At 49.9% G+C, this 25196-nt stretch overlaps 8 non-coding genes across 8 annotated transcripts; all 8 read left to right on the top strand.

Moving 5' to 3' along the window:
• Positions 1–1608: 1608 nt before the first annotated feature.
• Positions 1609–1681, top strand: trnam-cau (transfer RNA methionine (anticodon CAU)). Its single transcript has one exon. It is a non-coding gene; the product is annotated as a tRNA-Met (tRNA).
• A 2936-nt stretch (positions 1682–4617) lies between these two features.
• trnam-cau (transfer RNA methionine (anticodon CAU)) lies at positions 4618–4690 on the top strand. The gene has a single exon. It is a non-coding gene; the product is annotated as a tRNA-Met (tRNA).
• A 2936-nt stretch (positions 4691–7626) lies between these two features.
• Positions 7627–7699, top strand: trnam-cau (transfer RNA methionine (anticodon CAU)). Its single transcript has one exon. It is a non-coding gene; the product is annotated as a tRNA-Met (tRNA).
• Positions 7700–10635: 2936 nt separating this feature from the next.
• Positions 10636–10708, top strand: trnam-cau (transfer RNA methionine (anticodon CAU)). Its single transcript has one exon. It is a non-coding gene; the product is annotated as a tRNA-Met (tRNA).
• A 2936-nt stretch (positions 10709–13644) lies between these two features.
• trnam-cau (transfer RNA methionine (anticodon CAU)) lies at positions 13645–13717 on the top strand. The gene has a single exon. It is a non-coding gene; the product is annotated as a tRNA-Met (tRNA).
• Positions 13718–16634: 2917 nt separating this feature from the next.
• On the top strand, positions 16635–16707 carry trnam-cau (transfer RNA methionine (anticodon CAU)). The gene has a single exon. It is a non-coding gene; the product is annotated as a tRNA-Met (tRNA).
• A 2923-nt stretch (positions 16708–19630) lies between these two features.
• trnam-cau (transfer RNA methionine (anticodon CAU)) lies at positions 19631–19703 on the top strand. Its single transcript has one exon. It is a non-coding gene; the product is annotated as a tRNA-Met (tRNA).
• A 2928-nt stretch (positions 19704–22631) lies between these two features.
• trnam-cau (transfer RNA methionine (anticodon CAU)) lies at positions 22632–22704 on the top strand. The gene has a single exon. It is a non-coding gene; the product is annotated as a tRNA-Met (tRNA).
• Positions 22705–25196: the final 2492 nt, after the last annotated feature.

Here is a 25196-nt window from a genome sequence, read left to right as displayed (position 1 = left end):
AATTCAAAACCCCAAACCCTCCCAGGATTTCTTTGTCACACTTAAAATTGCTTTCAACTCTCAGCCCCAAATACCCCTCACATTTGGCTGATAACTTACAATCCTCCATGAGGTGAGAATTTGTAGGTCCACGAGCCAGGTTGACTCTTCCTGACCCTCCTTCTTGACTGCAGTGCCAAACTCTTCGATCTTGTCCTTTTCATGATGATCCTTATCGAAATATCATAAACACATCACCTGGAGCCATCCTGCTGGATGGTGAGCGCTTAGCACCTTTTAATCTCTTTCGTCAGTTACCTGCCTGGTCCAGACAGATCCACTTATGTTGATGTTATTTCCATGACCGAGAACAATAAACTCCACCAGGGTGAGGTATTCCAGGCTCCAGAGCTGATATACGTGAAAAGGTTTCTCTCCTGCCTTGACAGGAGTGAATGCTGTGGCCTGGGGCCGGTTAGTTGTAAGAATGGCCTCCCTAATTACTTAATTGTGTTACATGACGGCAGTTATGCTGTGTCACTGTTATGATAATGTCCCAAATTCCAGTCCTTTGACACTATCAGTTCTGTTGTGATGTTGGAATGTTTGAAATTGATCCATCGGAATGCAGCCTGCGTCTGTGTGCTTTGTGTAAGGTTTTGGCTCTCATTCACAGTACTATTGTCCGTGAGGGTTGGGGTTCCTTCCCCATACTCCATAAAGTCCAGTTTTAAAGTCCAGTCGGGGGGCGGGGGGCGGGAGGTGGGGGTGGGGAGGAGGAATTCCGATCCCAATTCTTCCAGTGCAAAGAGTCGTCCACGACTTGAGTTTCGCTCGCTGGCACGTTCCGAGGACCAGGACTACGTGCTGTGGGATGCAGTAAAGCTTGGGGCAGCCGCTCCAAAGGCTCCATGGAGAAAGACCACTGTGTAAGGGGGTCCTCCCGCCATAGTTTACCGAGTGGCCGGCACCCGTGTAAGACCCCCTCGGGCTGTATGCGCCAACACTATTTTTGCTGCGTTTTGCAAATGTACATTGCATAGAAAAGGGTTGCAAATTTTTATGGAATATTATATATTCTGGGGGAGCAAAGACGAACCCCTGCTGGCCAGCAGATGAAACTGCGGAAGTGAAACAGTCGCGTGCAGGCAGTTTGCAGACAGGAAACGAGGGATCCCGTGCCTTGGCGGCAACACGTTGAGCAGCCATCGACTTGTCAAGTTAAGAGCGCTACCTTCAGCTAATTGCTGCTTACTACACGCTTACTCTAAAAAAGCACATACTCCTTCAAGTGTGAATTTAAGCAGCGGCCTAAGGATGATTTTGCTCTGCTTTCCTCTACAGTCCTGCGCCGCAGCAGCTGAGCTACGGAAGGGAAGTGACAAAAGTGCTTGCTGATGGTTTGCCGCTCAGGCCTTGGCCTAGCCATTGCTGCCGCTGTGCTGTGGGACTGTGAACGGCCAGCTGCTCTCCACAGCCTGGGCCAATGCTGTAATGGATAAGACGTCTGTCTAGGGATGGGAAGCTGATAGCTTTGACTCCTGGCTGGCTGACAGTTTTGTGTCGACTTTGTCCTGCGGCTTGGGAACACTTTGCAACTTGGTCTACTTGGGCGTGCTGCATGGCAGTGCCTTCTTAGCGCAGTAGGCAGCGTGTCAGTCTCATAATCTGAAGGTCCTGAGTTCGATCCTCAGAGAAGGCAGTGTGCCCACTGTGCTTTCTTTTGCCATCACTCACTTGACCTTTCCGCTCTCGTTGCGTGCCAAAATCCAGCCGCTTTGCTTGCTGCAGTGCTGCAAAGCATTTGACAGCCTCCAGCACTGGAGATGGGAGCGCAAGGCAAGACGTTGTCAGCTGGTTGCCACAAGTGCTGAATGTGAAGATTGGAGCCCAGGAAAAAGCAGAATGGAGAATACAGGCATCGATCCCGCTACCTCTCACATGCTAAGCAAGCGCTCTCCCATTTGAGCTAATTCCCCAGCTTGGCTAAGACTGCTGAGCCCAGATTCTTTCACAACAGCCCCATAGCAGCTGTCTCCAAGTTGCTCCTTGAGCTGCAGGGAAATGCGGCTTGGGCTTGGGCTTGGGCTTGGGCTTGGCTCACTGCCTGAACGCAGTCAGTGCTTTGCTTCAATCAGCAGTTCCCTCCAGCAGCAGCAAGTTAGCAGCGGCAGGACCGGCCAGCTCCAATAACCATGAAAGAAGCCCAGAAGAGCCCCAGCTGGCGCAAGGAAAAGCTGGTGAGCGGAAACTAGCAGCCGCCACGAGTGTGAGGGAGCAGTCGAGAGCCCTGTCTGACTGACACAAGACTTCTTTTGCTTTCCAGTGAGTGCTGAGGTTTTGCCTGCCATGCTGCTCAAACTGGACGCACCCCTCGAACTGTATCGTTAATGTTCTCAATTGCTGTAAATGTAAAACTGTAATTGACATGACAATTGTGAAACGGAAGGGTTGGGAAGAAACTCATGACAGTATTGAAGGAAACTGATCTCCCTTGCAATGTTTGTATTTTTTGGTGCTGTTTGGAAACTGTTTGGCAATGTAATTTTTACAGATATTTATGAATAAAGTATATTTTGGAAATAAAAAAAAAAACTGGACGCACACCCCAGGTAAGCATCAACTCTTGCTGGAGGACCATCAACTAGCTGAAAGGCGCACTTTGGTCTGCCTGAAACCTGCTGCTCGTTCTTTGTGAGAGCTTCCGGCTCCTGTTTACCCCCCTTACTGATGGTTCTTTAGGATTTTAGAAAGGACAAATTGCACAGGCACAGGGTTGGGCGGAACCGTAAACTTCTTTATTAAGACCCCCCCTAACACCCTGATACAAAGACCTCGAAACGAATGTAAAGAACGCCACACGACACCTTGCTTGCTTAGACCGATTTAAATCCCTCCACCATTTAACCTCGGCTCGGCTCGGCTCGGCTCCCACCCAAACACACAAGTCACCACCACTTTTAAGACGCACCTTTTCCGAAAACCCACAAGCAAAAGCCCACACTTCTGCCCCAAACTCACTCAATTCAAAACCCCAAACCCTCCCAGGATTTCTTTGTCACACTTAAAATTGCTTTCAACTCTCAGCCCCAAATACCCCTCACATTTGGCTGATAACTTACAATCCTCCATGAGGTGAGAATTTGTAGGTCCACGAGCCAGGTTGACTCTTCCTGACCCTCCTTCTTGACTGCAGTGCCAAACTCTTCGATCTTGTCCTTTTCATGATGATCCTTATCGAAATATCATAAACACATCACCTGGAGCCATCCTGCTGGATGGTGAGCGCTTAGCACCTTTTAATCTCTTTCGTCAGTTACCTGCCTGGTCCAGACAGATCCACTTATGTTGATGTTATTTCCATGACCGAGAACAATAAACTCCACCAGGGTGAGGTATTCCAGGCTCCAGAGCTGATATACGTGAAAAGGTTTCTCTCCTGCCTCGACAGGAGTGAATGCTGTGGCCTGGGGCCGGTTAGTTGTAAGAATGGCCTCCCTAATTACTTAATTGTGTTACATGACGGCAGTTATGCTGTGTCACTGTTATGATAATGTCCCAAATTCCAGTCCTTTGACACTATCAGTTCTGTTGTGATGTTGGAATGTTTGAAATTGATCCATCGGAATGCAGCCTGCGTCTGTGTGCTTTGTGTAAGGTTTTGGCTCTCATTCACAGTACTATTGTCCGTGAGGGTTGGGGTTCCTTCCCCATACTCCATAAAGTCCAGTTTTAAAGTCCAGTCGGGGGGCGGGGGGCGGGGGGCGGGAGGTGGGGGTGGGGAGGAGGAATTCCGATCCCAATTCTTCCAGTGCAAAGAGTCGTCCACGACTTGAGTTTCGCTCGCTGGCACGTTCCGAGGTCCAGGACTACGTGCTGTGGGATGCAGTAAAGCTTGGGGCAGCCGCTCCAAAGGCTCCATGGAGAAAGACCACTGTGTAAGGGGGTCCTCCCGCCATAGTTTACCGAGTGGCCGGCACCCGTGTAAGACCCCCTCGGGCTGTATGCGCCAACACTATTTTTGCTGCGTTTTGCAAATGTACATTGCATAGAAAAGGGTTGCAAATTTTTATGGAATATTATATATTCTGGGGGAGCAAAGACGAACCCCTGCTGGCCAGCAGATGAAACTGCGGAAGTGAAACAGTCGCGTGCAGGCAGTTTGCAGACAGGAAACGAGGGATCCCGTGCCTTGGCGGCAACACGTTGAGCAGCCATCGACTTGTCAAGTTAAGAGCGCTACCTTCAGCTAATTGCTGCTTACTACACGCTTACTCTAAAAAAGCACATACTCCTTCAAGTGTGAATTTAAGCAGCGGCCTAAGGATGATTTTGCTCTGCTTTCCTCTACAGTCCTGCGCCGCAGCAGCTGAGCTACGGAAGGGAAGTGACAAAAGTGCTTGCTGATGGTTTGCCGCTCAGGCCTTGGCCTAGCCATTGCTGCCGCTGTGCTGTGGGACTGTGAACGGCCAGCTGCTCTCCACAGCCTGGGCCAATGCTGTAATGGATAAGACGTCTGTCTAGGGATGGGAAGCTGATAGCTTTGACTCCTGGCTGGCTGACAGTTTTGTGTCGACTTTGTCCTGCGGCTTGGGAACACTTTGCAACTTGGTCTACTTGGGCGTGCTGCATGGCAGTGCCTTCTTAGCGCAGTAGGCAGCGTGTCAGTCTCATAATCTGAAGGTCCTGAGTTCGATCCTCAGAGAAGGCAGTGTGCCCACTGTGCTTTCTTTTGCCATCACTCACTTGACCTTTCCGCTCTCGTTGCGTGCCAAAATCCAGCCGCTTTGCTTGCTGCAGTGCTGCAAAGCATTTGACAGCCTCCAGCACTGGAGATGGGAGCGCAAGGCAAGACGTTGTCAGCTGGTTGCCACAAGTGCTGAATGTGAAGATTGGAGCCCAGGAAAAAGCAGAATGGAGAATACAGGCATCGATCCCGCTACCTCTCACATGCTAAGCAAGCGCTCTCCCATTTGAGCTAATTCCCCAGCTTGGCTAAGACTGCTGAGCCCAGATTCTTTCACAACAGCCCCATAGCAGCTGTCTCCAAGTTGCTCCTTGAGCTGCAGGGAAATGCGGCTTGGGCTTGGGCTTGGGCTTGGGCTTGGCTCACTGCCTGAACGCAGTCAGTGCTTTGCTTCAATCAGCAGTTCCCTCCAGCAGCAGCAAGTTAGCAGCGGCAGGACCGGCCAGCTCCAATAACCATGAAAGAAGCCCAGAAGAGCCCCAGCTGGCGCAAGGAAAAGCTGGTGAGCGGAAACTAGCAGCCGCCACGAGTGTGAGGGAGCAGTCGAGAGCCCTGTCTGACTGACACAAGACTTCTTTTGCTTTCCAGTGAGTGCTGAGGTTTTGCCTGCCATGCTGCTCAAACTGGACGCACCCCTCGAACTGTATCGTTAATGTTCTCAATTGCTGTAAATGTAAAACTGTAATTGACATGACAATTGTGAAACGGAAGGGTTGGGAAGAAACTCATGACAGTATTGAAGGAAACTGATCTCCCTTGCAATGTTTGTATTTTTTGGTGCTGTTTGGAAACTGTTTGGCAATGTAATTTTTACAGATATTTATGAATAAAGTATATTTTGGAAATAAAAAAAAAAACTGGACGCACACCCCAGGTAAGCATCAACTCTTGCTGGAGGACCATCAACTAGCTGAAAGGCGCACTTTGGTCTGCCTGAAACCTGCTGCTCGTTCTTTGTGAGAGCTTCCGGCTCCTGTTTACCCCCCTTACTGATGGTTCTTTAGGATTTTAGAAAGGACAAATTGCACAGGCACAGGGTTGGGCGGAACCGTAAACTTCTTTATTAAGACCCCCCCTAACACCCTGATACAAAGACCTCGAAACGAATGTAAAGAACGCCACACGACACCTTGCTTGCTTAGACCGATTTAAATCCCTCCACCATTTAACCTCGGCTCGGCTCGGCTCGGCTCCCACCCAAACACACAAGTCACCACCACTTTTAAGACGCACCTTTTCCGAAAACCCACAAGCAAAAGCCCACACTTCTGCCCCAAACTCACTCAATTCAAAACCCCAAACCCTCCCAGGATTTCTTTGTCACACTTAAAATTGCTTTCAACTCTCAGCCCCAAATACCCCTCACATTTGGCTGATAACTTACAATCCTCCATGAGGTGAGAATTTGTAGGTCCACGAGCCAGGTTGACTCTTCCTGACCCTCCTTCTTGACTGCAGTGCCAAACTCTTCGATCTTGTCCTTTTCATGATGATCCTTATCGAAATATCATAAACACATCACCTGGAGCCATCCTGCTGGATGGTGAGCGCTTAGCACCTTTTAATCTCTTTCGTCAGTTACCTGCCTGGTCCAGACAGATCCACTTATGTTGATGTTATTTCCATGACCGAGAACAATAAACTCCACCAGGGTGAGGTATTCCAGGCTCCAGAGCTGATATACGTGAAAAGGTTTCTCTCCTGCCTCGACAGGAGTGAATGCTGTGGCCTGGGGCCGGTTAGTTGTAAGAATGGCCTCCCTAATTACTTAATTGTGTTACATGACGGCAGTTATGCTGTGTCACTGTTATGATAATGTCCCAAATTCCAGTCCTTTGACACTATCAGTTCTGTTGTGATGTTGGAATGTTTGAAATTGATCCATCGGAATGCAGCCTGCGTCTGTGTGCTTTGTGTAAGGTTTTGGCTCTCATTCACAGTACTATTGTCCGTGAGGGTTGGGGTTCCTTCCCCATACTCCATAAAGTCCAGTTTTAAAGTCCAGTCGGGGGGCGGGGGGCGGGGGGCGGGAGGTGGGGGTGGGGAGGAGGAATTCCGATCCCAATTCTTCCAGTGCAAAGAGTCGTCCACGACTTGAGTTTCGCTCGCTGGCACGTTCCGAGGTCCAGGACTACGTGCTGTGGGATGCAGTAAAGCTTGGGGCAGCCGCTCCAAAGGCTCCATGGAGAAAGACCACTGTGTAAGGGGGTCCTCCCGCCATAGTTTACCGAGTGGCCGGCACCCGTGTAAGACCCCCTCGGGCTGTATGCGCCAACACTATTTTTGCTGCGTTTTGCAAATGTACATTGCATAGAAAAGGGTTGCAAATTTTTATGGAATATTATATATTCTGGGGGAGCAAAGACGAACCCCTGCTGGCCAGCAGATGAAACTGCGGAAGTGAAACAGTCGCGTGCAGGCAGTTTGCAGACAGGAAACGAGGGATCCCGTGCCTTGGCGGCAACACGTTGAGCAGCCATCGACTTGTCAAGTTAAGAGCGCTACCTTCAGCTAATTGCTGCTTACTACACGCTTACTCTAAAAAAGCACATACTCCTTCAAGTGTGAATTTAAGCAGCGGCCTAAGGATGATTTTGCTCTGCTTTCCTCTACAGTCCTGCGCCGCAGCAGCTGAGCTACGGAAGGGAAGTGACAAAAGTGCTTGCTGATGGTTTGCCGCTCAGGCCTTGGCCTAGCCATTGCTGCCGCTGTGCTGTGGGACTGTGAACGGCCAGCTGCTCTCCACAGCCTGGGCCAATGCTGTAATGGATAAGACGTCTGTCTAGGGATGGGAAGCTGATAGCTTTGACTCCTGGCTGGCTGACAGTTTTGTGTCGACTTTGTCCTGCGGCTTGGGAACACTTTGCAACTTGGTCTACTTGGGCGTGCTGCATGGCAGTGCCTTCTTAGCGCAGTAGGCAGCGCGTCAGTCTCATAATCTGAAGGTCCTGAGTTCGATCCTCAGAGAAGGCAGTGTGCCCACTGTGCTTTCTTTTGCCATCACTCACTTGACCTTTCCGCTCTCGTTGCGTGCCAAAATCCAGCCGCTTTGCTTGCTGCAGTGCTGCAAAGCATTTGACAGCCTCCAGCACTGGAGATGGGAGCGCAAGGCAAGACGTTGTCAGCTGGTTGCCACAAGTGCTGAATGTGAAGATTGGAGCCCAGGAAAAAGCAGAATGGAGAATACAGGCATCGATCCCGCTACCTCTCACATGCTAAGCAAGCGCTCTCCCATTTGAGCTAATTCCCCAGCTTGGCTAAGACTGCTGAGCCCAGATTCTTTCACAACAGCCCCATAGCAGCTGTCTCCAAGTTGCTCCTTGAGCTGCAGGGAAATGCGGCTTGGGCTTGGGCTTGGGCTTGGGCTTGGCTCACTGCCTGAACGCAGTCAGTGCTTTGCTTCAATCAGCAGTTCCCTCCAGCAGCAGCAAGTTAGCAGCGGCAGGACCGGCCAGCTCCAATAACCATGAAAGAAGCCCAGAAGAGCCCCAGCTGGCGCAAGGAAAAGCTGGTGAGCGGAAACTAGCAGCCGCCACGAGTGTGAGGGAGCAGTCGAGAGCCCTGTCTGACTGACACAAGACTTCTTTTGCTTTCCAGTGAGTGCTGAGGTTTTGCCTGCCATGCTGCTCAAACTGGACGCACCCCTCGAACTGTATCGTTAATGTTCTCAATTGCTGTAAATGTAAAACTGTAATTGACATGACAATTGTGAAACGGAAGGGTTGGGAAGAAACTCATGACAGTATTGAAGGAAACTGATCTCCCTTGCAATGTTTGTATTTTTTGGTGCTGTTTGGAAACTGTTTGGCAATGTAATTTTTACAGATATTTATGAATAAAGTATATTTTGGAAATAAAAAAAAAAACTGGACGCACACCCCAGGTAAGCATCAACTCTTGCTGGAGGACCATCAACTAGCTGAAAGGCGCACTTTGGTCTGCCTGAAACCTGCTGCTCGTTCTTTGTGAGAGCTTCCGGCTCCTGTTTACCCCCCTTACTGATGGTTCTTTAGGATTTTAGAAAGGACAAATTGCACAGGCACAGGGTTGGGCGGAACCGTAAACTTCTTTATTAAGACCCCCCCTAACACCCTGATACAAAGACCTCGAAACGAATGTAAAGAACGCCACACGACACCTTGCTTGCTTAGACCGATTTAAATCCCTCCACCATTTAACCTCGGCTCGGCTCGGCTCGGCTCCCACCCAAACACACAAGTCACCACCACTTTTAAGACGCACCTTTTCCGAAAACCCACAAGCAAAAGCCCACACTTCTGCCCCAAACTCACTCAATTCAAAACCCCAAACCCTCCCAGGATTTCTTTGTCACACTTAAAATTGCTTTCAACTCTCAGCCCCAAATACCCCTCACATTTGGCTGATAACTTACAATCCTCCATGAGGTGAGAATTTGTAGGTCCACGAGCCAGGTTGACTCTTCCTGACCCTCCTTCTTGACTGCAGTGCCAAACTCTTCGATCTTGTCCTTTTCATGATGATCCTTATCGAAATATCATAAACACATCACCTGGAGCCATCCTGCTGGATGGTGAGCGCTTAGCACCTTTTAATCTCTTTCGTCAGTTACCTGCCTGGTCCAGACAGATCCACTTATGTTGATGTTATTTCCATGACCGAGAACAATAAACTCCACCAGGGTGAGGTATTCCAGGCTCCAGAGCTGATATACGTGAAAAGGTTTCTCTCCTGCCTCGACAGGAGTGAATGCTGTGGCCTGGGGCCGGTTAGTTGTAAGAATGGCCTCCCTAATTACTTAATTGTGTTACATGACGGCAGTTATGCTGTGTCACTGTTATGATAATGTCCCAAATTCCAGTCCTTTGACACTATCAGTTCTGTTGTGATGTTGGAATGTTTGAAATTGATCCATCGGAATGCAGCCTGCGTCTGTGTGCTTTGTGTAAGGTTTTGGCTCTCATTCACAGTACTATTGTCCGTGAGGGTTGGGGTTCCTTCCCCATACTCCATAAAGTCCAGTTTTAAAGTCCAGTCGGGGGGCGGGGGGCGGGGGGCGGGAGGTGGGGGTGGGGAGGAGGAATTCCGATCCCAATTCTTCCAGTGCAAAGAGTCGTCCACGACTTGAGTTTCGCTCGCTGGCACGTTCCGAGGTCCAGGACTACGTGCTGTGGGATGCAGTAAAGCTTGGGGCAGCCGCTCCAAAGGCTCCATGGAGAAAGACCACTGTGTAAGGGGGTCCTCCCGCCATAGTTTACCGAGTGGCCGGCACCCGTGTAAGACCCCCTCGGGCTGTATGCGCCAACACTATTTTTGCTGCGTTTTGCAAATGTACATTGCATAGAAAAGGGTTGCAAATTTTTATGGAATATTATATATTCTGGGGGAGCAAAGACGAACCCCTGCTGGCCAGCAGATGAAACTGCGGAAGTGAAACAGTCGCGTGCAGGCAGTTTGCAGACAGGAAACGAGGGATCCCGTGCCTTGGCGGCAACACGTTGAGCAGCCATCGACTTGTCAAGTTAAGAGCGCTACCTTCAGCTAATTGCTGCTTACTACACGCTTACTCTAAAAAAGCACATACTCCTTCAAGTGTGAATTTAAGCAGCGGCCTAAGGATGATTTTGCTCTGCTTTCCTCTACAGTCCTGCGCCGCAGCAGCTGAGCTACGGAAGGGAAGTGACAAAAGTGCTTGCTGATGGTTTGCCGCTCAGGCCTTGGCCTAGCCATTGCTGCCGCTGTGCTGTGGGACTGTGAACGGCCAGCTGCTCTCCACAGCCTGGGCCAATGCTGTAATGGATAAGACGTCTGTCTAGGGATGGGAAGCTGATAGCTTTGACTCCTGGCTGGCTGACAGTTTTGTGTCGACTTTGTCCTGCGGCTTGGGAACACTTTGCAACTTGGTCTACTTGGGCGTGCTGCATGGCAGTGCCTTCTTAGCGCAGTAGGCAGCGCGTCAGTCTCATAATCTGAAGGTCCTGAGTTCGATCCTCAGAGAAGGCAGTGTGCCCACTGTGCTTTCTTTTGCCATCACTCACTTGACCTTTCCGCTCTCGTTGCGTGCCAAAATCCAGCCGCTTTGCTTGCTGCAGTGCTGCAAAGCATTTGACAGCCTCCAGCACTGGAGATGGGAGCGCAAGGCAAGACGTTGTCAGCTGGTTGCCACAAGTGCTGAATGTGAAGATTGGAGCCCAGGAAAAAGCAGAATGGAGAATACAGGCATCGATCCCGCTACCTCTCACATGCTAAGCAAGCGCTCTCCCATTTGAGCTAATTCCCCAGCTTGGCTAAGACTGCTGAGCCCAGATTCTTTCACAACAGCCCCATAGCAGCTGTCTCCAAGTTGCTCCTTGAGCTGCAGGGAAATGCGGCTTGGGCTTGGGCTTGGGCTTGGGCTTGGCTCACTGCCTGAACGCAGTCAGTGCTTTGCTTCAATCAGCAGTTCCCTCCAGCAGCAGCAAGTTAGCAGCGGCAGGACCGGCCAGCTCCAATAACCATGAAAGAAGCCCAGAAGAGCCCCAGCTGGCGCAAGGAAAAGCTGGTGAGCGGAAACTAGCAGCCGCCACGAGTGTGAGGGAGCAGTCGAGAGCCCTGTCTGACTGACACAAGACTTCTTTTGCTTTCCAGTGAGTGCTGAGGTTTTGCCTGCCATGCTGCTCAAACTGGACGCACCCCTCGAACTGTATCGTTAATGTTCTCAATTGCTGTAAATGTAAAACTGTAATTGACATGACAATTGTGAAACGGAAGGGTTGGGAAGAAACTCATGACAGTATTGAAGGAAACTGATCTCCCTTGCAATGTTTGTATTTTTTGGTGCTGTTTGGAAACTGTTTGGCAATGTAATTTTTACAGATATTTATGAATAAAGTATATTTTGGAAATAAAAAAAAAAACTGGACGCACACCCCAGGTAAGCATCAACTCTTGCTGGAGGACCATCAACTAGCTGAAAGGCGCACTTTGGTCTGCCTGAAACCTGCTGCTCGTTCTTTGTGAGAGCTTCCGGCTCCTGTTTACCCCCCTTACTGATGGTTCTTTAGGATTTTAGAAAGGACAAATTGCACAGGCACAGGGTTGGGCGGAACCGTAAACTTCTTTATTAAGACCCCCCCTAACACCCTGATACAAAGACCTCGAAACGAATGTAAAGAACGCCACACGACACCTTGCTTGCTTAGACCGATTTAAATCCCTCCACCATTTAACCTCGGCTCGGCTCGGCTCGGCTCCCACCCAAACACACAAGTCACCACCACTTTTAAGACGCACCTTTTCCGAAAACCCACAAGCAAAAGCCCACACTTCTGCCCCAAACTCACTCAATTCAAAACCCCAAACCCTCCCAGGATTTCTTTGTCACACTTAAAATTGCTTTCAACTCTCAGCCCCAAATACCCCTCACATTTGGCTGATAACTTACAATCCTCCATGAGGTGAGAATTTGTAGGTCCACGAGCCAGGTTGACTCTTCCTGACCCTCCTTCTTGACTGCAGTGCCAAACTCTTCGATCTTGTCCTTTTCATGATGATCCTTATCGAAATATCATAAACACATCACCTGGAGCCATCCTGCTGGATGGTGAGCGCTTAGCACCTTTTAATCTCTTTCGTCAGTTACCTGCCTGGTCCAGACAGATCCACTTATGTTGATGTTATTTCCATGACCGAGAACAATAAACTCCACCAGGGTGAGGTATTCCAGGCTCCAGAGCTGATATACGTGAAAAGGTTTCTCTCCTGCCTCGACAGGAGTGAATGCTGTGGCCTGGGGCCGGTTAGTTGTAAGAATGGCCTCCCTAATTACTTAATTGTGTTACATGACGGCAGTTATGCTGTGTCACTGTTATGATAATGTCCCAAATTCCAGTCCTTTGACACTATCAGTTCTGTTGTGATGTTGGAATGTTTGAAATTGATCCATCGGAATGCAGCCTGCGTCTGTGTGCTTTGTGTAAGGTTTTGGCTCTCATTCACAGTACTATTGTCCGTGAGGGTTGGGGTTCCTTCCCCATACTCCATAAAGTCCAGTTTTAAAGTCCAGTCGGGGGGCGGGGGGCGGGGGGCGGGAGGTGGGGGTGGGGAGGAGGAATTCCGATCCCAATTCTTCCAGTGCAAAGAGTCGTCCACGACTTGAGTTTCGCTCGCTGGCACGTTCCGAGGTCCAGGACTACGTGCTGTGGGATGCAGTAAAGCTTGGGGCAGCCGCTCCAAAGGCTCCATGGAGAAAGACCACTGTGTAAGGGGGTCCTCCCGCCATAGTTTACCGAGTGGCCGGCACCCGTGTAAGACCCCCTCGGGCTGTATGCGCCAACACTATTTTTGCTGCGTTTTGCAAATGTACATTGCATAGAAAAGGGTTGCAAATTTTTATGGAATATTATATATTCTGGGGGAGCAAAGACGAACCCCTGCTGGCCAGCAGATGAAACTGCGGAAGTGAAACAGTCGCGTGCAGGCAGTTTGCAGACAGGAAACGAGGGATCCCGTGCCTTGGCGGCAACACGTTGAGCAGCCATCGACTTGTCAAGTTAAGAGCGCTACCTTCAGCTAATTGCTGCTTACTACACGCTTACTCTAAAAAAGCACATACTCCTTCAAGTGTGAATTTAAGCAGCGGCCAAAGGATGATTTTGCTCTGCTTTCCTCTACAGTCCTGCGCCGCAGCAGCTGAGCTACGGAAGGGAAGTGACAAAAGTGCTGGCTGATGGTTTGCCGCTCAGGCCTTGGCCTAGCCATTGCTGCCGCTGTGCTGTGGGACTGTGAACGGCCAGCTGCTCTCCACAGCCTGGGCCAATGCTGTAATGGATAAGACGTCTGTCTAGGGATGGGAAGCTGATAGCTTTGACTCCTGGCTGGCTGACAGTTTTGTGTCGACTTTGTCCTGCGGCTTGGGAACACTTTGCAACTTGGTCTACTTGGGCGTGCTGCATGGCAGTGCCTTCTTAGCGCAGTAGGCAGCGCGTCAGTCTCATAATCTGAAGGTCCTGAGTTCGATCCTCAGAGAAGGCAGTGTGCCCACTGTGCTTTCTTTTGCCATCACTCACTTGACCTTTCCGCTCTCGTTGCGTGCCAAAATCCAGCCGCTTTGCTTGCTGCAGTGCTGCAAAGCATTTGACAGCCTCCAGCACTGGAGATGGGAGCGCAAGGCAAGACGTTGTCAGCTGCTTGCCACAAGTGCTGAATGTGAAGATTGGAGCCCAGGAAAAAGCAGAATGGAGAATGCAGGCATCAATCCCGCTACCTCTCACATGCTAAGCGAGCGCTCTCCCATTTGAGCTAATTCCCCAGCTTGGCTAAGACTGCTGAGCCCAGATTCTTTCACAACAGCCCCATAGCAGCTGTCTCCAAGTTGCTCCTTGAGCTGCAGGGAAATGCGGCTTGGGCTTGGGCTTGGCTCACTGCCTGAACGCAGTCAGTGCTTTGCTTCAATCAGCAGGTCCCTCCAGCAGCAGCAAGTTAGCAGCGGCAGGACCGGCCAGCTCCAATAACCATGAAAGAAGCCCAGAAGAGCCCCAGCTGGCGCAAGGAAAAGCTGGTGAGCGGAAACTAGCAGCCGCCACGAGTGTGAGGGAGCAGTCGAGAGCCCTGTCTGACTGACACAAGACTTCTTTTGCTTTCCAGTGAGTGCTGAGGTTTTGCCTGCCATGCTGCTCAAACTGGACGCACCCCTCGAACTGTATCGTTAATGTTCTCAATTGCTGTAAATGTAAAACTGTAATTGACATGACAATTGTGAAACGGAAGGGTTGGGAAGAAACTCATGACAGTATTGAAGGAAACTGATCTCCCTTGCAATGTTTGTATTTTTTGGTGCTGTTTGGAAACTGTTTGGCAATGTAATTTTTACAGATATTTATGAATAAAGTATATTTTGGAAATAAAAAAAAAAACTGGACGCACACCCCAGGTAAGCATCAACTCTTGCTGGAGGACCATCAACTAGCTGAAAGGCGCACTTTGGTCTGCCTGAAACCTGCTGCTCGTTCTTTGTGAGAGCTTCCGGCTCCTGTTTACCCCCCTTACTGATGGTTCTTTAGGATTTTAGAAAGGACAAATTGCACAGGCACAGGGTTGGGCGGAACCGTAAACTTCTTTATTAAGACCCCCCCTAACACCCTGATACAAAGACCTCGAAACGAATGTAAAGAACGCCACACGACACCTTGCTTGCTTAGACCGATTTAAATCCCTCCACCATTTAACCTCGGCTCGGCTCGGCTCGGCTCCCACCCAAACACACAAGTCACCACCACTTTTAAGACGCACCTTTTCCGAAAACCCACAAGCAAAAGCCCACACTTCTGCCCCAAACTCACTCAATTCAAAACCCCAAACCCTCCCAGGATTTCTTTGTCACACTTAAAATTGCTTTCAACTCTCAGCCCCAAATACCCCTCACATTTGGCTGATAACTTACAATCCTCCATGAGGTGAGAATTTGTAGGTCCACGAGCCAGGTTGACTCTTCCTGACCCTCCTTCTTGACTGCAGTGCCAAACTCTTCGATCTTGTCCTTTTCATGATGATCCTTATCGAAATATCATAAACACATCACCTGGAGCCATCCTGCTGGATGGTGAGCGCTTAGCACCTTTTAATCTCTTTCGTCAGTTACCTGCCTGGTCCAGACAGATCCACTTATGTTGATGTTATTTCCATGACCGAGAACAATAAACTCCACCAGGGTGAGGTATTCCAGGCTCCAGAGCTGATATACGTGAAAAGGTTTCTCTCCTGCCTCGACAGGAGTGAATGCTGTGGCCTGGGGCCGGTTAGTTGTAAGAATGGCCTCCCTAATTACTTAATTGTGTTACATGACGGCAGTTATGCTGTGTCACTGTTATGATAATGTCCCAAATTCCAGTCCTTTGACACTATCAGTTCTGTTGTGATGTTGGAATGTTTGAAATTGATCCATCGGAATGCAGCCTGCGTCTGTGTGCTTTGTGTAAGGTTTTGGCTCTCATTCACAGTACTATTGTCCGTGAGGGTTGGGGTTCCTTCCCCATACTCCATAAAGTCCAGTTTTAAAGTCCAGTCGGGGGGCGGGGGGCGGGAGGTGGGGGTGGGGAGGAGGAATTCCGATCCCAATTCTTCCAGTGCAAAGAGTCGTCCACGACTTGAGTTTCGCTCGCTGGCACGTTCCGAGGTCCAGGACTACGTGCTGTGGGATGCAGTAAAGCTTGGGGCAGCCGCTCCAAAGGCTCCATGGAGAAAGACCACTGTGTAAGGGGGTCCTCCCGCCATAGTTTACCGAGTGGCCGGCACCCGTGTAAGACCCCCTCGGGCTGTATGCGCCAACACTATTTTTGCTGCGTTTTGCAAATGTACATTGCATAGAAAAGGGTTGCAAATTTTTATGGAATATTATATATTCTGGGGGAGCAAAGACGAACCCCTGCTGGCCAGCAGATGAAACTGCGGAAGTGAAACAGTCGCGTGCAGGCAGTTTGCAGACAGGAAACGAGGGATCCCGTGCCTTGGCGGCAACACGTTGAGCAGCCATCGACTTGTCAAGTTAAGAGCGCTACCTTCAGCTAATTGCTGCTTACTACACGCTTACTCTAAAAAAGCACATACTCCTTCAAGTGTGAATTTAAGCAGCGGCCTAAGGATGATTTTGCTCTGCTTTCCTCTACAGTCCTGCGCCGCAGCAGCTGAGCTACGGAAGGGAAGTGACAAAAGTGCTGGCTGATGGTTTGCCGCTCAGGCCTTGGCCTAGCCATTGCTGCCGCTGTGCTGTGGGACTGTGAACGGCCAGCTGCTCTCCACAGCCTGGGCCAATGCTGTAATGGATAAGACGTCTGTCTAGGGATGGGAAGCTGATAGCTTTGACTCCTGGCTGGCTGACAGTTTTGTGTCGACTTTGTCCTGCGGCTTGGGAACACTTTGCAACTTGGTCTACTTGGGCGTGCTGCATGGCAGTGCCTTCTTAGCGCAGTAGGCAGCGCGTCAGTCTCATAATCTGAAGGTCCTGAGTTCGATCCTCAGAGAAGGCAGTGTGCCCACTGTGCTTTCTTTTGCCATCACTCACTTGACCTTTCCGCTCTCGTTGCGTGCCAAAATCCAGCCGCTTTGCTTGCTGCAGTGCTGCAAAGCATTTGACAGCCTCCAGCACTGGAGATGGGAGCGCAAGGCAAGACGTTGTCAGCTGGTTGCCACAAGTGCTGAATGTGAAGATTGGAGCCCAGGAAAAAGCAGAATGGAGAATACAGGCATCGATCCCACTACCTCTCACATGCTAAGCGAGCGCTCTCCCATTTGAGCTAATTCCCCAGCTTGGCTAAGACTGCTGAGCCCAGATTCTTTCACAACAGCCCCATAGCAGCTGTCTCCAAGTTGCTCCTTGAGCTGCAGGGAAATGCGGCTTGGGCTTGGGCTTGGGCTTGGCTCACTGCCTGAACGCAGTCAGTGCTTTGCTTCAATCAGCAGGTCCCTCCAGCAGCAGCAAGTTAGCAGCGGCAGGACCGGCCAGCTCCAATAACCATGAAAGAAGCCCAGAAGAGCCCCAGCTGGCGCAAGGAAAAGCTGGTGAGCGGAAACTAGCAGCCGCCACGAGTGTGAGGGAGCAGTCGAGAGCCCTGTCTGACTGACACAAGACTTCTTTTGCTTTCCAGTGAGTGCTGAGGTTTTGCCTGCCATGCTGCTCAAACTGGACGCACCCCTCGAACTGTATCGTTAATGTTCTCAATTGCTGTAAATGTAAAACTGTAATTGACATGACAATTGTGAAACGGAAGGGTTGGGAAGAAACTCATGACAGTATTGAAGGAAACTGATCTCCCTTGCAATGTTTGTATTTTTTGGTGCTGTTTGGAAACTGTTTGGCAATGTAATTTTTACAGATATTTATGAATAAAGTATATTTTGGAAATAAAAAAAAAAACTGGACGCACACCCCAGGTAAGCATCAACTCTTGCTGGAGGACCATCAACTAGCTGAAAGGCGCACTTTGGTCTGCCTGAAACCTGCTGCTCGTTCTTTGTGAGAGCTTCCGGCTCCTGTTTACCCCCCTTACTGATGGTTCTTTAGGATTTTAGAAAGGACAAATTGCACAGGCACAGGGTTGGGCGGAACCGTAAACTTCTTTATTAAGACCCCCCCTAACACCCTGATACAAAGACCTCGAAACGAATGTAAAGAACGCCACACGACACCTTGCTTGCTTAGACCGATTTAAATCCCTCCACCATTTAACCTCGGCTCGGCTCGGCTCGGCTCCCACCCAAACACACAAGTCACCACCACTTTTAAGACGCACCTTTTCCGAAAACCCACAAGCAAAAGCCCACACTTCTGCCCCAAACTCACTCAATTCAAAACCCCAAACCCTCCCAGGATTTCTTTGTCACACTTAAAATTGCTTTCAACTCTCAGCCCCAAATACCCCTCACATTTGGCTGATAACTTACAATCCTCCATGAGGTGAGAATTTGTAGGTCCACGAGCCAGGTTGACTCTTCCTGACCCTCCTTCTTGACTGCAGTGCCAAACTCTTCGATCTTGTCCTTTTCATGATGATCCTTATCGAAATATCATAAACACATCACCTGGAGCCATCCTGCTGGATGGTGAGCGCTTAGCACCTTTTAATCTCTTTCGTCAGTTACCTGCCTGGTCCAGACAGATCCACTTATGTTGATGTTATTTCCATGACCGAGAACAATAAACTCCACCAGGGTGAGGTATTCCAGGCTCCAGAGCTGATATACGTGAAAAGGTTTCTCTCCTGCCTCGACAGGAGTGAATGCTGTGGCCTGGGGCCGGTTAGTTGTAAGAATGGCCTCCCTAATTACTTAATTGTGTTACATGACGGCAGTTATGCTGTGTCACTGTTATGATAATGTCCCAAATTCCAGTCCTTTGACACTATCAGTTCTGTTGTGATGTTGGAATGTTTGAAATTGATCCATCGGAATGCAGCCTGCGTCTGTGTGCTTTGTGTAAGGTTTTGGCTCTCATTCACAGTACTATTGTCCGTGAGGGTTGGGGTTCCTTCCCCATACTCCATAAAGTCCAGTTTTAAAGTCCAGTCGGGGGGCGGGGGGCGGGAGGTGGGGGTGGGGAGGAGGAATTCCGATCCCAATTCTTCCAGTGCAAAGAGTCGTCCACGACTTGAGTTTCGCTCGCTGGCACGTTCCGAGGTCCAGGACTACGTGCTGTGGGATGCAGTAAAGCTTGGGGCAGCCGCTCCAAAGGCTCCATGGAGAAAGACCACTGTGTAAGGGGGTCCTCCCGCCATAGTTTACCGAGTGGCCGGCACCCGTGTAAGACCCCCTCGGGCTGTATGCGCCAACACTATTTTTGCTGCGTTTTGCAAATGTACATTGCATAGAAAAGGGTTGCAAATTTTTATGGAATATTATATATTCTGGGGGAGCAAAGACGAACCCCTGCTGGCCAGCAGATGAAACTGCGGAAGTGAAACAGTCGCGTGCAGGCAGTTTGCAGACAGGAAACGAGGGATCCCGTGCCTTGGCGGCAACACGTTGAGCAGCCATCGACTTGTCAAGTTAAGAGCGCTACCTTCAGCTAATTGCTGCTTACTACACGCTTACTCTAAAAAAGCACATACTCCTTCAAGTGTGAATTTAAGCAGCGGCCTAAGGATGATTTTGCTCTGCTTTCCTCTACAGTCCTGCGCCGCAGCAGCTGAGCTACGGAAGGGAAGTGACAAAAGTGCTTGCTGATGGTTTGCCGCTCAGGCCTTGGCCTAGCCATTGCTGCCGTTGTGCTGTGGGACTGTGAACGGCCAGCTGCTCTCCACAGCCTGGGCCAATGCTGTAATGGATAAGACGTCTGTCTAGGGATGGGAAGCTGATAGCTTTGACTCCTGGCTGGCTGAGAGTTTTGTGTCGACTTTGTCCTGCGGCTTGGGAACACTTTGCAACTTGGTCTACTTGGGCGTGCTGCATGGCAGTGCCTTCTTAGCGCAGTAGGCAGCGCGTCAGTCTCATAATCTGAAGGTCCTGAGTTCGATCCTCAGAGAAGGCAGTGTGCCCACTGTGCTTTCTTTTGCCATCACTCAATTGACCTTTCCGCTCTCGTTGCGTGCCAAAATCCAGCCGCTTTGCTTGCTGCAGTGCTGCAAAGCATTTGACAGCCTCCAGCACTGGAGATGGGAGCGCAAGGCAAGACGTTGTCAGCTGCTTGCCACAAGTGCTGAATGTGAAGATTGGAGCCCAGGAAAAAGCAGAATGGAGAATGCAGGCATCGATCCCACTACCTCTCACATGCTAAGCAAGCACTCTACCATTTGAGCTAATTCCCCAGCTTGGCGAAGACTGCTGAGCCCAGATTCTTTCACAACAGCCCCATAGCAGCTGTCTCCAAGTTGCTCCTTGAGCTGCAGGGAAATGCGGCTTGGGCTTGGGCTTGGGCTTGGGCTTGGCTCACTGCCTGAACGCAGTCAGTGCTTTGCTTCAATCAGCAGGTCCCTCCAGCAGCAGCAAGTTAGCAGCGGCAGGACCGGCCAGCTCCAATAACCATGAAAGAAGCCCAGAAGAGCCCCAGCTGGCGCAAGGAAAAGCTGGTGAGCGGAAACTAGCAGCCGCCACGAGTGTGAGGGAGCAGTCGAGAGCCCTGTCTGACTGACACAAGACTTCTTTTGCTTTCCAGTGAGTGCTGAGGTTTTGCCTGCCATGCTGCTCAAACTGGACGCACCCCTCGAACTGTATCGTTAATGTTCTCAATTGCTGTAAATGTAAAACTGTAATTGACATGACAATTGTGAAACGGAAGGGTTGGGAAGAAACTCATGACAGTATTGAAGGAAACTGATCTCCCTTGCAATGTTTGTATTTTTTGGTGCTGTTTGGAAACTGTTTGGCAATGTAATTTTTACAGATATTTATGAATAAAGTATATTTTGGAAATAAAAAAAAAAACTGGACGCACACCCCAGGTAAGCATCAACTCTTGCTGGAGGACCATCAACTAGCTGAAAGGCGCACTTTGGTCTGCCTGAAACCTGCTGCTCGTTCTTTGTGAGAGCTTCCGGCTCCTGTTTACCCCCCTTACTGATGGTTCTTTAGGATTTTAGAAAGGACAAATTGCACAGGCACAGGGTTGGGCGGAACCGTAAACTTCTTTATTAAGACCCCCCTAACACCCTGATACAAAGACCTCGAAACGAATGTAAAGAACGCCACACGACACCTTGCTTGCTTAGACCGATTTAAATCCCTCCACCATTTAACCTCGGCTCGGCTTGGCTCGGCTCCCACCCAAACACACAAGTCACCACCACTTTTAAGACGCACCTTTTCCGAAAACCCACAAGCAAAAGCCCACACTTCTGCCCCAAACTCACTCAATTCAAAACCCCAAACCCTCCCAGGATTTCTTTGTCACACTTAAAATTGCTTTCAACTCTCAGCCCCAAATACCCCTCACATTTGGCTGATAACTTACAATCCTCCATGAGGTGAGAATTTGTAGGTCCACGAGCCAGGTTGACTCTTCCTGACCCTCCTTCTTGACTGCAGTGCCAAACTCTTCGATCTTGTCCTTTTCATGATGATCCTTATCGAAATATCATAAACACATCACCTGGAGCCATCCTGCTGGATGGTGAGCGCTTAGCACCTTTTAATCTCTTTCGTCAGTTACCTGCCTGGTCCAGACAGATCCACTTATGTTGATGTTATTTCCATGACCGAGAACAATAAACTCCACCAGGGTGAGGTATTCCAGGCTCCAGAGCTGATATACGTGAAAAGGTTTCTCTCCTGCCTCGACAGGAGTGAATGCTGTGGCCTGGGGCCGGTTAGTTGTAAGAATGGCCTCCCTAATTACTTAATTGTGTTACATGACGGCAGTTATGCTGTGTCACTGTTATGATAATGTCCCAAATTCCAGTCCTTTGACACTATCAGTTCTGTTGTGATGTTGGAATGTTTGAAATTGATCCATCGGAATGCAGCCTGCGTCTGTGTGCTTTGTGTAAGGTTTTGGCTCTCATTCACAGTACTATTGTCCGTGAGGGTTGGGGTTCCTTCCCCATACTCCATAAAGTCCAGTTTTAAAGTCCAGTCGGGGGGCGGGGGGCGGGAGGTGGGGGTGGGGAGGAGGAATTCCGATCCCAATTCTTCCAGTGCAAAGAGTCGTCCACGACTTGAGTTTCGCTCGCTGGCACGTTCCGAGGTCCAGGACTACGTGCTGTGGGATGCAGTAAAGCTTGGGGCAGCCGCTCCAAAGGCTCCATGGAGAAAGACCACTGTGTAAGGGGGTCCTCCCGCCATAGTTTACCGAGTGGCCGGCACCCGTGTAAGACCCCCTCGGGCTGTATGCGCCAACACTATTTTTGCTGCGTTTTGCAAATGTACATTGCATAGAAAAGGGTTGCAAATTTTTATGGAATATTATATATTCTGGGGGAGCAAAGACGAACCCCTGCTGGCCAGCAGATGAAACTGCGGAAGTGAAACAGTCGCGTGCAGGCAGTTTGCAGACAGGAAACGAGGGATCCCGTGCCTTGGCGGCAACACGTTGAGCAGCCATCGACTGTTCAAGTTAAGAGCGCTACCTTCAGCTAATTGCTGCTTACTACACGCTTACTCTAAAAAAGCACATACTCCTTCAAGTGTGAATTTAAGCAGCGGCCAAAGGATGATTTTGCTCTGCTTTCCTCTACAGTCCTGCGCCGCAGCAGCTGAGCTACGGAAGGGAAGTGACAAAAGTGCTGGCTGATGGTTTGCCGCTCAGGCCTTGGCCTAGCCATTGCTGCCGCTGTGCTGTGGGACTGTGAACGGCCAGCTGCTCTCCACAGCCTGGGCCAATGCTGTAATGGATAAGACGTCTGTCTGGGGATGGGAAGCTGATAGCTTTGACTCCTGGCTGGCTGAGAGTTTTGTGTCGACTTTGTCCTGCGGCTTGGGAACACTTTGCAACTTGGTCTACTTGGGCGTGCTGAATGGCAGTGCCTTCTTAGCGCAGTAGGCAGCGCGTCAGTCTCATAATCTGAAGGTCCTGAGTTCGATCCTCAGAGAAGGCAGTGTGCCCACTGTGCTTTCTTTTGCCATCACTCACTTGACCTTTCCGCTCTCGTTGCGTGCCAAAATCCAGCCGCTTTGCTTGCTGCAGTGCTGCAAAGCATTTGACAGCCTCCAGCACTGGAGATGGGAGCGCAAGGCAAGACGTTGTCAGCTGCTTGCCACAAGTGCTGAATGTGAAGATTGGAGCCCAGGAAAAAGCAGAATGGAGAATGCAGGCATCGATCCCGCTACCTCTCACATGCTAAGCAAGCGCTCTACCATTTGAGCTAATTCCCCAGCTTGGCTAAGACTGCTGAGCCCAAGACTGCTGAGCCCAGATTCTTTCACAACAGCCCCATAGCAGCTGTCTCCAAGTTGCTCCTTGAGCTGCAGGGAAATGCGGCTTGGGCTTGGGCTTGGGCTTGGGCTTGGGCTTGGCTCACTGCCTGAACGCAGTCAGTGCTTTGCTTCAATCAGCAGGTCCCTCCAGCAGCAGCAAGTTAGCAGCGGCAGGACCGGCCAGCTCCAATAACCATGAAAGAAGCCCAGAAGAGCCCCAGCTGGCGCAAGGAAAAGCTGGTGAGCGGAAACTAGCAGCCGCCACGAGTGTGAGGGAGCAGTCGAGAGCCCTGTCTGACTGACACAAGACTTCTTTTGCTTTCCAGTGAGTGCTGAGGTTTTGCCTGCCATGCTGCTCAAACTGGACGCACCCCTCGAACTGTATCGTTAATGTTCTCAATTGCTGTAAATGTAAAACTGTAATTGACATGACAATTGTGAAACGGAAGGGTTGGGAAGAAACTCATGACAGTATTGAAGGAAACTGATCTCCCTTGCAATGTTTGTATTTTTTGGTGCTGTTTGGAAACTGTTTGGCAATGTAATTTTTACAGATATTTATGAATAAAGTATATTTTGGAAATAAAAAAAAAAACTGGACGCACACCCCAGGTAAGCATCAACTCTTGCTGGAGGACCATCAACTAGCTGAAAGGCGCACTTTGGTCTGCCTGAAACCTGCTGCTCGTTCTTTGTGAGAGCTTCCGGCTCCTGTTTACCCCCCTTACTGATGGTTCTTTAGGATTTTAGAAAGGACAAATTGCACAGGCACAGGGTTGGGCGGAACCGTAAACTTCTTTATTAAGACCCCCCTAACACCCTGATACAAAGACCTCGAAACGAATGTAAAGAACGCCACACGACACCTTGCTTGCTTAGACCGATTTAAATCCCTCCACCATTTAACCTCGGCTCGGCTTGGCTCGGCTCCCACCCAAACACACAAGTCACCACCACTTTTAAGACGCACCTTTTCCGAAAACCCACAAGCAAAAGCCCACACTTCTGCCCCAAACTCACTCAATTCAAAACCCCAAACCCTCCCAGGATTTCTTTGTCACACTTAAAATTGCTTTCAACTCTCAGCCCCAAATACCCCTCACATTTGGCTGATAACTTACAATCCTCCATGAGGTGAGAATTTGTAGGTCCACGAGCCAGGTTGACTCTTCCTGACCCTCCTTCTTGACTGCAGTGCCAAACTCTTCGATCTTGTCCTTTTCATGATGATCCTTATCGAAATATCATAAACACATCACCTGGAGCCATCCTGCTGGATGGTGAGCGCTTAGCACCTTTTAATCTCTTTCGTCAGTTACCTGCCTGGTCCAGACAGATCCACTTATGTTGATGTTATTTCCATGACCGAGAACAATAAACTCCACCAGGGTGAGGTATTCCAGGCTCCAGAGCTGATATACGTGAAAAGGTTTCTCTCCTGCCTCGACAGGAGTGAATGCTGTGGCCTGGGGCCGGTTAGTTGTAAGAATGGCCTCCCTAATTACTTAATTGTGTTACATGACGGCAGTTATGCTGTGTCACTGTTATGATAATGTCCCAAATTCCAGTCCTTTGACACTATCAGTTCTGTTGTGATGTTGGAATGTTTGAAATTGATCCATCGGAATGCAGCCTGCGTCTGTGTGCTTTGTGTAAGGTTTTGGCTCTCATTCACAGTACTATTGTCCGTGAGGGTTGGGGTTCCTTCCCCATACTCCATAAAGTCCAGTTTTAAAGTCCAGTCGGGGGGCGGGGGGCGGGAGGTGGGGGTGGGGAGGAGGAATTCCGATCCCAATTCTTCCAGTGCAAAGAGTCGTCCACGACTTGAGTTTCGCTCGCTGGCACGTTCCGAGGTCCAGGACTACGTGCTGTGGGATGCAGTAAAGCTTGGGGCAGCCGCTCCAAAGGCTCCATGGAGAAAGACCACTGTGTAAGGGGGTCCTCCCGCCATAGTTTACCGAGTGGCCGGCACCCGTGTAAGACCCCCTCGGGCTGTATGCGCCAACACTATTTTTGCTGCGTTTTGCAAATGTCCATTGCATAGAAAAGGGTTGCAAATTTTTATGGAATATTATATATTCTGGGGGAGCAAAGACGAACCCCTGCTGGCCAGCAGATGAAACTGCGGAAGTGAAACAGTCGCGTGCAGGCAGTTTGCAGACAGGAAACGAGG

The sequence above is a fragment of the Heterodontus francisci genome, chromosome 5, assembly GCF_036365525.1.
Source record: "Heterodontus francisci isolate sHetFra1 chromosome 5, sHetFra1.hap1, whole genome shotgun sequence".
NCBI lineage: Eukaryota > Metazoa > Chordata > Chondrichthyes > Heterodontiformes > Heterodontidae > Heterodontus > Heterodontus francisci.
The sequence above is the reverse complement of the archived record's forward strand: the minus strand, read 5'-3'. Positions and strand labels throughout refer to the sequence as shown.